The sequence below is a fragment of the Adiantum capillus-veneris genome, chromosome 21, assembly GCF_014529385.1.
Source record: "Adiantum capillus-veneris isolate H3 chromosome 21, ASM1452938v2, whole genome shotgun sequence".
Classification (NCBI taxonomy): Eukaryota; Viridiplantae; Streptophyta; class Polypodiopsida; order Polypodiales; family Pteridaceae; genus Adiantum; species Adiantum capillus-veneris.
Window position 1 is genome coordinate 89,780,054 of NC_140951.1, and position 16,136 is coordinate 89,796,189.

Sequence of the window (16,136 nt, forward strand, 5' to 3'; positions counted from 1 at the left end):
CCTGCACTCCACGACAGATGCACGTGCAATTGTTGACCCTGCCTTGCCTCACTGAGTCCCACCACACTGCAGTTCCGCCTTAACTCGCTAGCAGCCAATCCTTGTGTCCGCTTCAACTTGGAAACTGAGTCGGCCCTGCATTGGCGCGCACACACAGCAGCCTTGGCATTCTCTCTCTCACAGTGCCGAATTCCCTGTGGGCCCACCCGAGCCTGCAGATTCACACTCTCTGTGGCTTGCTGCAGTCCACAGCCCACGAGCTCGCTAAAGTCCATAGCCCACTGGCTTGACTTGGCTCGCGTTATTCCCCGCCGTTGGTGGTTGATGGTCCCCACAACCCCACACCAGATTTTGCCGCTTTCAGCTGGCCTGGCCATTACACTCTCACACTGAGAATCAGGAGTCAAAAATACCCTTGCATGCTGCTGATTTTGGTGCCCTAGTCCCACACAGCTGCACCCACTTCTCAGGTAATTCTGTGAATGCTTGAAGCATATTGTAGGCCTACCCTCAGTACTGGGTTGTGCCATCCCAGAGTCCGGACCTCCTTTGAGTTTAATGGTCGAGTTTTTTGGCTTGATTTTTGCTAGCTCAAACCGACAGAGCCTACATGGCGCGTCGGTAGCAACCCCACAAACTTGTTTGATTGACAACACACACACATATGAGGCGCTGCCAGTGCCGATAATGGCGCAATAAAACACACATGTGCTTCGACTTGCCTTGATTGGCGGCTCACACTCAACACACACACACACACACTTGCCAAGCCAAATCCGACAAAATCGGCATAGAAGAGGAAATAACACGCCCACAGCCCACCACACAAGAGATCCGAGTCGAATTCTCGATGTATGTGACGACAACAACAAAGGAAAGGAGGGCTTCAAATATTCGAATAGGGGGTGATTCACACATCTCCCACTGAGTTGATATTTGCTGCCATCACACACGAGGAAGGCCAAACGGCAGCTTCGAAGTATTCCTCTAACAACAATAAAAAGGATTCAATTGACAACGAAATTTTGGTGAGGTCCACCACCTTTGTCACACCCGCTACATGGTAGTGACCCTAAGGAGGCTGGAAATTGAGCATTGCAAGCAAAATTTTCCATGCAAGTCATCAACAGAGCAAATTGAAGTTGAAAAATTGAGTGTGCCAGGGATAAGAGTAACAATGAGGCCGGAAAATCAAAAGTTGCGGACAAATACACTTCAGAAGTCGGATGACCTATGGTCACCTGCGTGGTGGTTTAATTTAAATTAAACACCATATAAAGTGTGTTTTCAATAGGCAAATTGAGGTTGTTGTAGTTCAGGTCAAAAGTGTGTTGCTAATCTACAATTTTGCAAATTAAGAAGAAAATTTCATCGCTCAATCAACTGGAATCGAAGTATCACAGTAGTCGTTGCAGTACAGTGGTAAGTATCTTGCCAACTAGCGCTACAACTTACACGTAAATCAGATCGTCGAGATCACAGCTAAGCCTAACAGAGAGCTTTGAATTAGAAAAACCACTGGTCACCGTGGGAGAGGCTAGAAAAAGGGAATACAAGTGCTCAGTAGGTCAGTAAACATGGTTGAAAGAAAAATGGAGCAGCAGATGCAACAGCCTGGGTCAATGGCAACATCGGCAAATCAAAGCAGTTATGATGCATCTTCAAGCTCATTAATAACAGTCAAATCAGTTGGCATCAGGTTGGAGTTAATAGGTCATTTCAAAGACTTTCCATGCTACATAAATGATGCAGACAATCTCTATCTAAAGTCCAAGCAAAATGCTCTGAAAAGCCCGACAATACAGGTAGTGGAAGTAGACGAAGCTACCAACATGGCTAACTCACAAAAGAACCTAATGGAAGATTGTTTAGGATCCGTGTACATGAAGATCAAACCAGGTAGTGAGTTGGATATAATAAAATTGCACAGGAAAGATCTTCCAGAGGTTAGCAATTGTCGACTCACCGTGCAGTCTCTATAGAGATATGGAAGGTAGATGGTACAAAACAGAAACACCTCAACAAGCGACGGAAAAGCCAGATCAATGCTTCATAGCTCATGAACATGATTCAAAGTTGGGTTACAAATATGTGTCGACAAGTGGTAATATTTACCGCTTGATAATGAGCTTACCTTTAGCTTCCAATGCAGATACAGTGGTAGCTCAGAACAGGGAAATAAATCAAGAGACGGGGCCTTCTATAATCAATCTACAAAAAAATGATGACACAGTCAGTAGGAAGGAATTCCTTGAAGCCATGTGTAAACGAAAATTGCCTTCAACCACTTCATAAGTCAACAAGCAACCTGAACCAATAGCCCTTCATTGGATCCACGAAACGAGATGGAAAGATCCAATTTATGTAGATTCTGATGGACAAAGATGGATTCAAGTCACGCGGGTAAGGACCTTTAGCGAGTCAATTCCTAGGACACTATGGGCAACGGGCATTGGGGACATGAGCTATGAGATAGATGGAAGTGCTATGAATTAGATCTTATTGCCGATAAATTCTCAGAAAGAGCTGCAGCCTTCATCTTGTCACCTTCAACTCCACAAGACAAAGTTGAGCAACGGACACATGACGAAATGATATCTAACTAGGTAAATATTGGTCACACTGCCCCTATTGCACAAAGTCAATCACTAGAAGATAGGGAAGTGCACTTTAAAAGCTCTAAACTTCCACTAACACATGATCATACTTTGAATTTGTATGAGCACAATTCAACTCCTTTCATTACACAGATGAGTGTCACAACACAACATTCACACGTACCGAACACTACACATGAACCACAAAATGTACCAACACAAACATACGTACAATCAATGCAAGGAATCAGCTATTGAGTTAGCACGACTTCACAAAGACCTAGCTCAATCAGCTGAGCTAGAGGACAAAGCTAGAATATCCACATCTGGCATAAGGAAGACGCCTCTTACATATAGGGAACACTCTCGGATGGGGGGAGTTCAATCTCCACCTTACTTACTGCAATCAGGACAACCCTATCAACTACAAACAGCAAAGGAGAGTCACAATACTCTCTTACAATTCAGCGACAATAGAATCCAAATACAGGATCAAATCGACAACATAGTCCTAAGACTATATAGAAGCCACAGATAAAGGATCACATGTTGATAACAGGCGTAGAATTAAAGCTAGTCACTGAAGAAGGGGATGAAACGACCATCTACCAAGGTTATAATGGAAGCTATTACAAGCTTCTTGAGAATGCCACAGTCGAAAAAGATAAGGGCAATCAGTCAAAGCCAGCGTCAGTGTTGATTTTCAAGTATCTACATGTCATGCTGATGACATATTTGATTAAAGATAATATGGGCAACGAATACCAACAATATTATGAACAGATACCTCGACCTGGTATAGAACAAATAGGAATATATGTGCATTGCTACGGATGTGGCATTAATCATCTAATACCCAATTTCCCAGTAAAGATGCACTTAGATATGATGAAGCAGCAAAACCAAGATAGTATCAGACTGCAAGCAGCAAAATCATTAAAGCAGACGTCTCCAAGTCGAAAGTCGCCAGAAAGAAAGCATATCTTGTCAAAGGATACCAGAGACAAACTGATGACTAAAATATTGGAGGTCAAAGGCGTCAATGATATTTCAATTGAAAATCAAGCGGCCAAAAAAGATCAGCTACAAAAGATGGTCTCAAATAGCTTGGAGTTTTTCAGGCCTGAAGTCGAAAGATCCGACAAGGATGCAGCGGAGGATTCAATGTCAGAGGAAGTGGATGAAGAAATTATATGTGACCCAGAACTAGAGCAGGGACGGGCAGTCAAGGACTTGCCACTGAAGATTTCAACAAGCAGAAATGTGGAATCAAAGATTCCACATAATAATGCTAATAGCACAGATAGTTCATCGCTAAGGGATGTACCCAAGAATTCAACAGAGGCAGAGATCAAGTATCAAAGCCAAGAAAAAGACATCTCAATGTGTTCAAATGATGGCAAGAATCAAAAAGCAGAGCCGGTCATAAAGTGAGATCCTAATATTGTCTCGCCAGTGGAAAATGCCAAAGAGCCAAAGGTGACACAAATCATAACTAACTAGAACAATCAGAAGCAAATGGTGCATCAAGCACATGGAGCCTATCAAAAGACAAACAAAGAGATCAATAAAGAGAAATGTGAACCAAAGGCCACGGTAAGCATTGCATCTGAAGAAAAGAGTCAACTTACTTCTGTCCAGCTGGCAGAGGAAATTAAAAACTCAAACAATTGTTCAAAAATAGAGGCACAAAAGACGGTTCAAGTTAGTTTAAATGCAAAAATCACCAAAGCATGTCATTAACAAGAAAAGGTACAAAAATCCCAAGTCATTACATATCGACGTTTATCAGCAGAAGACAAGGGAAAACCAAAAGTCCAAGGAGGCTTAACCTCTTCCTCTGTAGAACAAAAGTCCAACAAGGAGGTCACAAATGCAGTTAAACAATCAAATCAAACAGCAGTGGCTTCAACACCACAGGGAAACCAAGACCAACAACCTCGACAAGAGTATAAAAAGGTCTTTCAGCCGAAATACCCAACTCAGAGTAAACAAAGACACAAGCAGCAAATCAAAACCTATGTTGCGGCCAATGACATCAATGTCAAAGATCCAGTTTGGGTAAATGATTCTACTCTCAACAATTCAGGTAAACAAATGGGATGGATTGCCTCCCAGTACAGCTTACAACAGCAAGGCTACTATAGTGGTCATCCAAATGTTTGGTTACCTAAACCAAAGATATCAGGCTATACAGTAGCAAGTGGCTTCAAACCAAAACAACAAACAGGTAAATCAAGATCAAATTCAACTCAAAATAGGAGATCAAACAACAAGGCCAGGAACAGGTTCAAAAACACTTCTCAGTCTAGAAGGCCTACATATCTTCAAGGGAATTTACCAATCGTAATCCCAAAGATGGCAAGGAGCAGATACATTTGAATACCAAAGTACAGACAAAAAGATTTGTGCCATCAAATATACTTCAAGCGCAGGGATATTACAAAGGAAAAAAACAAATCTGGCTACCCAAGGCACCAAGACTAGATTTTCCACAAATTGAAGATAATGACAACTACAAACACCGACAAATCAAGGATACAAGTCCAAGAATTCAATATGTTGTCTGTAAAAACAAGCCAACAACAAATAGCAGATACATTTGGGTGCCAAAGCAGACAATCGAGCAGAAGAAGATTAAATTCATCTCCCACTTCCAACAAAATGAAACTAGCCAATCTTCTCCGATAATGGACCAAAACTTAAAACAAGCAATTTTGATAACCAAGGTCACCCAGGTATGGCAGAAAAAACCTACTTTGCCAATATGGTCCTTTAGTAACCCTCTTTTTGAGGATCTGAGCTCTAAATGTCTAGATATATACTTTGCTGAGAGCTCAAGACAGTAGTCAAGTCGAGAAAATGTCAAGAGTCGGGCAGCTGAGGCGATAAATGAGCAAAGCGTTAGACCTAAGCTTCAAATCCTAATATTTTTATGTGGTCTATGAGTCTAGCTAATTAAGCTACAACTCAAGCTGGAAGAGTTGAGCGTAATTATATCACGTCGCTCATTCTGAATAGGTGAGCATAGTCAATGTATTATTTTAATCATTGTGGCGAGGTGAAGTGTTCAAACCAAAACACACACACACTTGTGCACATTAGGAGAGTACAAACCATTGCATCAAACGCCCTTCTCAAGAGTAGTGGAAGCTAGTAAAGTGAATTTATTTTACTTTTTTATATGCATTAACTGTGAGGAGCACCCATCAATACACTTCTCTCGCACAGCATAATCTTACCCATGCATAAATCTGTGCAAGCATATCGAATGTCCCATAATTGGACATTTGCATTATGCACTCTTTATTGTTCCACCCATGCGCTCACCTTGCAGGTATATGCAGCAACAAAGCAACTCCAAACTCATGGCAGATCATCGACCCTTTTCAAGGGACAGAAGGCTTAAACAATTCACTTTCACATTATTTATATAAGCCCACTAAATTCAATCCCTAAACACCCATCATTGTATATTCCCATAATAAGATCACATACCTTTGGGCACTTTTTCCCATGAGGTTTTTCCCCATTGGTAATTCAAGGTTTCCAAACCCTAACGCACTATACATAGCCTTTTATTTTTCTTTATTCCCATAATAAATCCAGCCAATTGCTTTTACTTGAACCCAAATGCCTAATCTCATATTCACCAACAAGTCAACCCAACAGCTTACAACTCTTCAGACCAAAACATTCACCACCAATTTCAAATCTCTCCAGTGCAAGCCAAACAGGCAGCGCACGAGGACGTGCACTGAAATCGGATGGGGGGAGTGTTTGGCGGCTAAGTCAACAATGGCCAAACGGACCAGTAAAAGATGCTATTTACTATTTTTAGTAAATGCTAACGAGGCCAGATGATGCGGATGCGAAGTAAAGATGAAGATGAAGCAAATACAAGCAACAGATGCAGAGAAGAGTTGGAATTGATGACTATCTATGGAGTTACAGTCACCATTGACGGTCACTTAAGATTCTTGATGGAGATGGCTATGGGCTTCTTGAGCTTCCTACGCGCGTGCATGGACGATTCGGCCTCATGCCAATAGCTAAACTCTAACCTCTTCTCTCTCATTTGCTCATGGTGTAATCAATGCTTGATTAATCAAAGATTAGTGGCTGATTTGTTGATTAATCTCTCTCTTTTTTTCATATTTCCTTCTTGTTTAAGCATGCTACTAAGTGTGTGTAGGCTTGTGTAGAGTGTTGGTGCCCGGTGTGGTCGTTCTATGCTATTCTATGCTCATTGTGTGCTTGATTAGAGTTGGATTAGTGATTGATTAGAGAGTAGTGCATGATTAATCTTGTGTGTGAGAGATTAGGCCGAATGGTAGAGTAATAGTAGTGTGCTCACTCCTCGTAGCAACATCTTACCCGCTCCATAGCTTTCTTTGTGTGTAGGTTTCACCTTGTAATCCTCCATTTGGCACGCACAAGCCACTTGTGTGTTTCCATGCCCTAGCCGGATCCTACTCCTCGGATTGACATTATGTTGATGTCCTCCCTATGCTAGGATGAAGTCCCAACAACAGGGCCTACAACGTTCCACACACTTGCTGAGTGGATGTAGGAAGAAAACAAACCATTGTTACCACCTGAGAGGATGTAGGTTTTTCCATGGCCAAAAATGAAGGGGGCAAAGGTTAGCAAACAAAACAAGAAGGGTGAGGCAGCCGAACACCCCCATCTTGGATAATCCCCTTCCTCTAGGCATTCGCCTCACGTCAAGCTGAAACACCACCAAGCCATCATCTTGATGCAAGACCAAAAGGAAGCAAGTAAAGAGGAAGAGCAAAATTATTGGGTTATCTAAGAGAATCACCTTGATGCCGCAAGCAAAAGAAAGCAATTAATGAGGAAGAATCTTGTCTTCTACAGAGAAGGGGCTGATGGGTACAATGACATCCTCTTTGTTGTGGACAAGGAAATAGAGTCAAAGGTGGTATTTAATCATCCCTCTGGGAGAGATCTATGAGTAAAGATTAAATGGGCTGAACATGGACCTTGCTCAAGAAGGTAAGATCAAAACTATCGGAACACCTGAAAGGTATCCATGTTGAAGGGGAATGGTTCTTGGTGAGAGACTTTAATATGGTGGAGAAGAGAAATAATAGAACAAGACCATCAAACATGTTAGCTGAATTCAAGATAACCAAATGGCTAAGCCTATGTGAGAAGTGGGTGTTAATGGACATGTGGGAGATGGGCCCTTGGAATAGCACATCTAAGTTCACGTATACAAGTATGTAGTATGCCGGCATGACATCTTGGCTAGATCATTGTTACTATTCATCAAGCCGACTGACTACCATCATGGTGGAGAAGAGAAAGGATAGAACAATACCATAAAAAATGCTAGCTGATTTCAAGATATCCTTGTTGAAGGGGAATGGTTCTTGGTGAGAGACTTTAATATGGTGGAGAAGAGAAAGGATAGAACACGACCATCAAACATGCTAGCTGAATTCAAGATATCCAAATGGCTAAGCCTATGTGAGAAGTGGGTGTTGATGGACATGTGGGAGATGGGCCCTTGGAATAGCTCGTCTAGGTTCACATATACCAGTATGTAGTATGCTGGCATGACATCTCGGCTAGATCATTGTTAGTGCTCATCAAGCCAATTGGCTACCATCATGGCTTAAATAAAGGTGGTGACTTAACAATTCCTGTCGGATCACCAATTGTCAAGCATGAAATAAATAAAAAACAAAGGAGAAGTTCATTGCCCCCAAGGGTCTAAGAAGCTACTTACGAGAGGGGCTCATCTTTTTAAATACCCTCTCTTCAAAAGCCTAGCCTTGAAAGGTATGAGCAAGCTTCATAAAGATGTGGATTTGGCAAGCCCTAGGTCCTAGGATATCTTTGCCAACAATATTTTTTAAAAAGTCCAATTTGGAGGCCCTAGAAGGAAGAGATACTGCGAGGAGTGCCTGAAGTAGCTCCATGATGAAGTGGAGCTATTAATCACTAAAAAGCACGAAGGGTGGGCCTCTGAAGCTGAGCATACAAGGTGGCTAGAGCTCAGTGTGAATTGATTGAACAACAACTCAAGGAGGTGAGTAAGGCCACAATATTATCCAGAGAAACCTTCCTCCAACCGGAGGAGGCTAATCAAGCTCACTTCTTAAGGACTCTCAAAGTCAAGAGAAATTAGGGCCTTGTCCACTTGCTCTCGATGGGGGAGGAAATGGTTTGAGGACCCATATAAAATGTCTCAATGAATACTTGATCAATTACGATAGATCATACGCCAGCCTGAGGCCCGCTCCCCAAAAGTGGACGAAGCTAGAGCTATTTATCTAAGAAGTGTAAAAAAAACGATCTCCCACTCAGATGCCAACCTTTTAGAGAGGGCATTCTCCAAGGAGGAATGCTCTCGTACATTGCAAGATTTAAGCGAAGAGAAGTCCTCTAGGGTGGGACGGTATGACTACTAAGCTTTTTAAAGAATTTTGTGATGATCTTAAGTCCCCAATCATGTGAATGGCTAACCAAATCTTGGTCTTTTTTTTTTCCGAAAAAAAGATCCTTCTATTAGTTACTGAAACTACCCATAGGGCTACAACCACCTCTTCAAGAGAGGGCTACAACAACCATGGTGGGAGACTCTCCCAATGAAAAAAACAGCATGTGTACAATGGGGCTAAATCAAGAAATGGGGGGAGGGAAAAGCCACACAGACGGTCGGTAGTGCCATCGGAGTATACCATGGACCATGGTGTAGAAAGGACCAGGACGCTGGAGTCGAAGGAAAATCTCTCTGCGCTCCTGCATGCGATCAAAGCTACCTTGTAGTCCCTCGAGTTGTCCTCTGAGAGTGTGGATCAGCTCTAGCCAAAAATCCCTCTAGTGCACAGGGCGAGCCTCAAAGATGCGGAAACAATGGGCCCGCCAGATGAACCAGAGTGTCAGGCCATTGATGAGCTCCCAACACTCGTCTCTCTCGCTGCACCACTCCTGTGGAGTAAGCTCTGTAGCAGGCTGACGTGTAGGTCGCCCCTCCTGCATTACTATCATCCTGCTCGTGGAGGATAGCTCAAACTGAAGTGTCGGGCCCGTGAGGGTGGACCAAGCCGTTGCTCCCCAAGTGTACTGTTGAGCCGTGGAGAGAACAGGCATCATCCAAAGAACTCGTAGCCACACCTGCTCGGCCGAGGGATAGTCCCAAAGACAGTGACGCTGACTCTCCACAAGATGGTCACAAGCTCCACATGCGGCCGAGAGACGACTATGCACCAACTGCTGTAGCTCTGTGTGCCACTAGCCACTGAAACAAGGTGACTTGACTCGTCTGTTTGAAGCCCCACAACCTCTCCCAAAATGTTGTCAAGAACTTAGTTGTGAGACCCTCCTCCTACCAATGAGGTGCTGCAGCAGCGGGGCGGGCCTCTTTCTGTGCTGCTAGTATGTGACGTCCCAAACAAACAATGTACTGAAAGAACGGGACTCCTGGATGGTCTGCAAAAGAGAAGGGATCCCTCCATAGCCACTCAGTAGGATCCCACTATACTCGTGCCAGTGGACAACACTCCCAAGCCCACAGTCCCCAGTCTCCAGTCTCTAGTCTCAAGAGCTGCTGGGTCAGGATCTATGACACAAGTCCTGCCACAGATGCCCACTACTCGGATCCTCTGAAAACATCACTCTACCACCTGCGGGGCCTCTACTGCAACTCAATGAAGGTGTCCCCCACCCTGGAGCTCGAAGAAAAAGGATGGAACAGTCTCTGAGCATGCCCTGAGTGAGATGAGAACCTCCAGTCGTGTGAAGGCTCCCATCCACCGGGGTGCTACTGGCTCGAGAGGTGTGAGCCACTCAGTTGGAACTGACTCTGAAATGTCCTGGCACATGCTATGCACCCCTCTCATGCCCTGTAGCTGGAGACCCTGCACCTCCTCTGACAAACCTGTGAACTCTAGTCAGTCACCTAAAGAGCGTTGGACCTGTTGCCATGGGACCCCACAAAAATTGAGGCCGACTACCAACCAAGTGGCCTCTCTGAGTGCTAACCATGGGGTTTCAGACAAGGGGCTACCATAGGTGCTCCTCCGTGCACGTAGGCTATCTCTACTCCAGGCCACGCCGCAAGAGCTCCCAAGGTTGAAGCAAGCTCACAGTGAAGTGGTCCTCCAGTCCCCTGCTCAAACCAACTCTCCGCATCTCTGTAAAGATCCATCTGATCGAAGGTGCCAAGGGCTTCCTACCTGAGGCACCCTAGCATGAAGCCATTGTAGCAAGAACTCCTTCCAGGTCTCCTCACCTGGAAGAATTCCTCTGACGATGAACTTCCCAAGAAGGTCTCAGTTGTGTTGTGCTGGATCAATGATCCCAAGCCCTCCCTGTGAATAGGGAAGAGTGATGACCTGCCAAGCCACTTTGGCTCGGGCTATCTGAGTGTCACATCCTGACCAAAGGAAGTTCCTGACTTAACAATGCCAGCCGGATCACCAACTGTTAAGCATGAAATAAATAAAAAACAAAGGAGAAGTTCATTGCCCCCAAGGGTCTAAGAAGCTACTTACGAGAGGGGCTCATATTTTTAAAGACACTCTCTTCAAAAGCCTAGACTTGAAAGCTATGAGCAAGCTTCATAAAGATGTGGATTTGGCAAGCCCTAGGTCCTAGGATATCTTTGCCAAGAATATTTAAAAAACAATCAGATTTGGAGGCCCTAGAAGGAAGAGATACTGCGAGGAGTGCCTAAAGTAGCTCCATCATGAAGTGGAGCTATTAATCACTAAAAAGAACGAAGGGTGGGCCTTTGAAGCTGAGCATAAAGGGTGGATAGAGCTAAGTGTGAATTGATTGAACAACAACTCAAGGAGGTGAGGAAGGCCACAATATTATCCAGAGAAACCTTCCTCCAACTGGAGGAGGCTAATCAAGCTCACTTCTTAAGGACTCTCAAAGTCAAGAGAAATTAGGACCTTGTCCACTTGCTCCCGATGGGGGAGGAAATGGTTTGAGGACCCATATAAAATAGCTCAATGAATACTTGATCAATCACGATTGATCATAGGCCAGCCTGAGGCCCACTCCGCAAAAGTGGGCGAAGCTAAAGCTATTCTTCTAAGGAGTGTAAAAAAAACGATCTCCCACTCAGATGTTAACCTTTTAGAGAGGGCATTCTCCAAGGAGGAATGCTCTCTTACATTGCAAGATTTAAGCAAAGAGAAGTCCTCTAGGTGGGATGGTATGACTACTAAGCTTTTCAAATAATTTTGTGATGATCTTAAGTCCCCAATCATGTGAATGGCTAACCAAGTCTTGGTCATTTGTTGACTTAAACATTAAAAGGGGTCTCATCAAACCTAACCCCAAAGGAATTTGCGGCTCCGAGCTTAAACATTGGCATCCCATTACTATGATGTTAGTGGCCTATAAAATTATTTCCAATACCGTAGCACTCAGGCTCTCTCCCCTCCTTGACAAAGTCATCACTCCCCACTAGCATGTACTTATGAAGGGAAGGTCAATCTATGATAACATTTTGGCATCAATCGTTTGCATAGAGTATGCAACATTCACTAAACAAGAGTGCATTCTAATGTAGTTGGATTTAGATAAAGCTTCTGATAGGATCACATGGTTGTTCATCAAAGATGTCATGACACCATTGGACTTTGGGTCATGGATGTGTCATTTGGACAGCACCCTTGGTGATGGTAGCCAATCTAAGCTCCTGTTTACTGCGAGAACTGCGGGTGCATTTGAGGTCAAAAGATCAATCAAGTAGGGTTGTCCCACCAGTGGAACTCATCCTTCGGTGACATTGCTTGAAGATAGTGCTGCTAAAGGGGAGACTCAAGGGTTGTCTCTACCGAACAATGAACAACTCCTTGCGAAACTTTTTGGAGATGATTCCATTCTTTTCCTCAAAGCTTTCCTTCAAGTGATTAGGAAGGCTCTGGAGATTTTGCAATGCCATTTCATCAGGGTCAAAGTGTAGTATTGAAAAATCAAAATTTCTATTAAAAAAATGACTCATTCAATTTGACAATGTGGACCGGGAGATAGTGTCAAAAGGGAAGGTATTCCGGCACTTGGGGGACCTTCTATGGGGGGACTTAACCCACAATAAAAGATTCCTATGGGTTTTGGATAAGGTAAGGAGCAAGATGCAAAGGTGAGAGTATGTGCTTCTTCCTTTCTCAAGCAAAGTGAAAGTGGTCAATTTGTTTATGCTCCCTTGCATCGCCTTCAACATTCCACTACTAAAGTCAACCAAATGCAACTCGAAAGACTTCTTGAAACTAGTGAAAAGATGCTTACGGAAAAGCAACACCAAAGATGCCGTGGCATTGGGCGGGTTCCATTGCAAGACCTGTAGAGCAAGGCAGTATTGGCATCGTTATCCCTAGAGTACTCATGTGCAGGACCAGTGTGCCAATTTTGTGGTAGCAATCACGAAGAAAGACCATGCATGTGTTATTATGACAAAGGCCATGATAGACAATGCCAAACTATGCATGACGAGTTGCTTGCCCCTCGGTGGTCCAACCTAAAACTTGGGGGCACAACGGGCGAGCTAGTTTGGAAATGCAAAGAAGCAACAAATGCCTTGGAATGGGGAGAGATAAGAAGGGACTTTCACAACTCTATAACTCACGAGTCCCCTTGGCTATCTAAGGCAGGAAGTGTCTTTTCGAATCCATTATGGAGGGAAGTTGCCATAATGATCACTAACAAAGGACTATGACAATTGGGCCAGTTTTGGGATAATAGCACTAGAAACTAGAAAGGAACAAATCAATCGACCTCCCAGGTCCACCTCCATGGGATTGAAACACTATTGGCAGATAGAGATTTATAACGACTACCTACCTACGAGTCTACGTTCGAGTGGTAGGCATGGCTATGGCCCATGAATAGAAATTTCCTTAAACCACAAACCAAGGACATGTACAACTTCCCTATGGTCTTGACAATCTAGTTTTTCCTCCTGAACAAGCATGGGGCAAGCAATGGCAGGAATCAAGATGGGTGACAATCACAAACAATATCTGGTGCCGACATGGCTGCTTAAGATGAAGGCCTCTCTTTGGAAGTTTTTGTGGGAAGCTTTACCTACTGGGCTGAAGGTTCTAGCTAGAGATATTAGTCTTGATAGTCGCAATGTAGAATGTCTAGTGAGGACCTCCCTCAATTATTCAAGGAGTACCCGACAATCAACGTCCTGATGACAAGGAAGATTTGAAAATGGTTTCAAAAGACCTGGAAGATAGGGTTCTTCAAGAAGGATTTCTTCCTAGGTGAGAAGGTGTTCAAGAGCCAAGTGCTACTTAACGGCATGCAAATTGTCAAATTTTATTGCTTCAAATAGGTGTGGAAGTCCAAGAAATTTTGGTCTTTGAGACTTCCCTGAGTTAACAAAGATTATACAAGAAAACAGGGAAAGGATTGTTGCCATTGGGAAGCGGATGAACTTTGATGAGTGGAATAGGGAAAATTGGTGTTGCAATGGCTTTCTTTTTTAATATTTCTTAGGTCTTTGTGAGAGGTGCTGACATTTGTGTACCTCTCTTTTTGAAAAGGGCCATTGAATATTGGGTCACGCACAATCTTTCTGGTTCTCTTTCACTTTTTTTTTTCAATTTATAAATCATAATATCTTTTTGTGATGACAAATGTTTGAAAAAATTAGTTTCAATACCTTGTTTTCTCTTTTAAAAACAAAAACTTTTATTATTAAATTCTTCAAATAGCCTTATGTAGGCCATAGTGAACTCTCACCTTGGTAAACCCATTGTTGGTGACTATAGCCTTATGTAGGCCATAGTGAACTTTCACTTTGTTAAACCCATGCTGCCGACTCTTGATAGAAGCTTTAGACAAAAGGTTTTACAATAGTTTGACGCATACAAGGATTTCAAATTCCAATGTCAAAGCAATATAGGTGACAAGGCTATCTATAGTGTGTATAATAAGGACTGGGATCCTCCCCCCCACGGTCTCCCTCACACATGGCACAAATTTTGTAGTCCGACTAGTGTGCCGTGGCATCTTGACGAGAGAGAGAGAGAGAGAGAGAGAGAGAGAGAGAGGCCACGAAAGATGGCTGACCACACTACTATGATATAATTGCTATCCTTTCTTTCTTTGAAAAACCCACAATATGTGGGTGTATATATTAGATAAACCAAAAACTTTAGATGAAAGTCTGTGCTCAACACAAGCCACTCATGCCAACCACCACCACCAAACAAATAAACCCAAACAAAGACCATAGAAAAGTATTGAGTAGCACCACGTAAAGGCTACTACTGACCCTACAAGGACTCACACCCCAAACATAGGTCACTCTCAAGATGAATCAACTCAAAACAAAATGCATCATGGAGATGAAACAACATCAGCAAACACACCCATACCCTATACATATTATAATTGCATGGCTAATAAGGGAGCCACCCTGCAAAACATAACCACAAGAGAGAGATAAAGCCATCAATTGGCAAAAGACTCCATCACCTCGTAGAAACATACCTCGTCAAAGATGACCATCCAAGCAGTCACAACCAATAGACCTGTGCCCGAGCAAGAAATTGAGCCATTATGGTGATCCTTTTTTTGAAAAATAGCAATACCCACTCAAACAGAGCGGGTTGATTTATATTAGAGCATAACTCAAAACAAGGTGCTAAAGGTAGGGGAGGGGGAAAATTTATCCAAAGTAGGTCTTAATCAGTTGCATAATTGTATTGTTTTGATATAGAATTGTATTGTCCATATACACACATATCTAGGCCCTTGTCATCACACTGGGCCGCGTGCCCATCATGAGTTAGATGACCATGACCAGCATGCCCTTGCGTGAGAAGAGTTTGGATTACATCAGCTTCTAACACAAATAAATTCACATTGAGCGCGTGCGAGAAATGGAAGAAGTTGCTACGCATCCAATCAAATTGCACGATTAGTGTTGGGGGTGAAGTTGGGCGGGCATGAGAGGCTGATACACTTTTGGAAAAAGTGTGTCACTGAGTTGGACGACCAACTAAGCTAGGGAAAATGGACAAGGCCCCATTGTGACAGGTGACTCCGTCGGCATAGCCATTGATTGGTTGGGAAGAGAATAAACATGGTCCGCATGTCCCAATGTGACACGGGCACTAGAAACTAGCTATCCCAAGCCAAACTACCGATCGGTATGGCTCCCACCACTGCCTTCGATGAGGGTTTATAAATATGGGAAATGCACTTTTCCTTTGTCCCAGTCCCCCACACACAAATGCACACATATATACATAGAGGTGAAATGGTCAACAAATAGTAAGGTTAAAGTTTGTGTAAATGCAAAACGAAAAAGGGAGTTTTATTATGATCTTCAAAATGACAAAAGTGGAATCACCCTTAAGATGACACTTATTTTTTCCAAACTCCATAACGAAGTAGTAGAGATGCCTTGTCTGGTATGATGTGCCGACTTAAACAAGGTGAAAAGATCACATTGGCATTTTAAGATAAAATTAAGTAAAAGTAAAAAAATAAAAATGAAATAAAAAGAATAAAGTAAAGTGACCCCATCACAAA

At 43.1% G+C, this 16,136-nt stretch overlaps 1 pseudogene; it reads left to right on the forward strand.

Annotated features, from left to right (window-relative positions):
• The first annotated feature begins 3,689 nt into the window (after positions 1 to 3,689).
• Positions 3,690 to 4,026, forward strand: LOC147431324 (uncharacterized; annotated as a pseudogene).
• Positions 4,027 to 16,136: the final 12,110 nt, after the last annotated feature.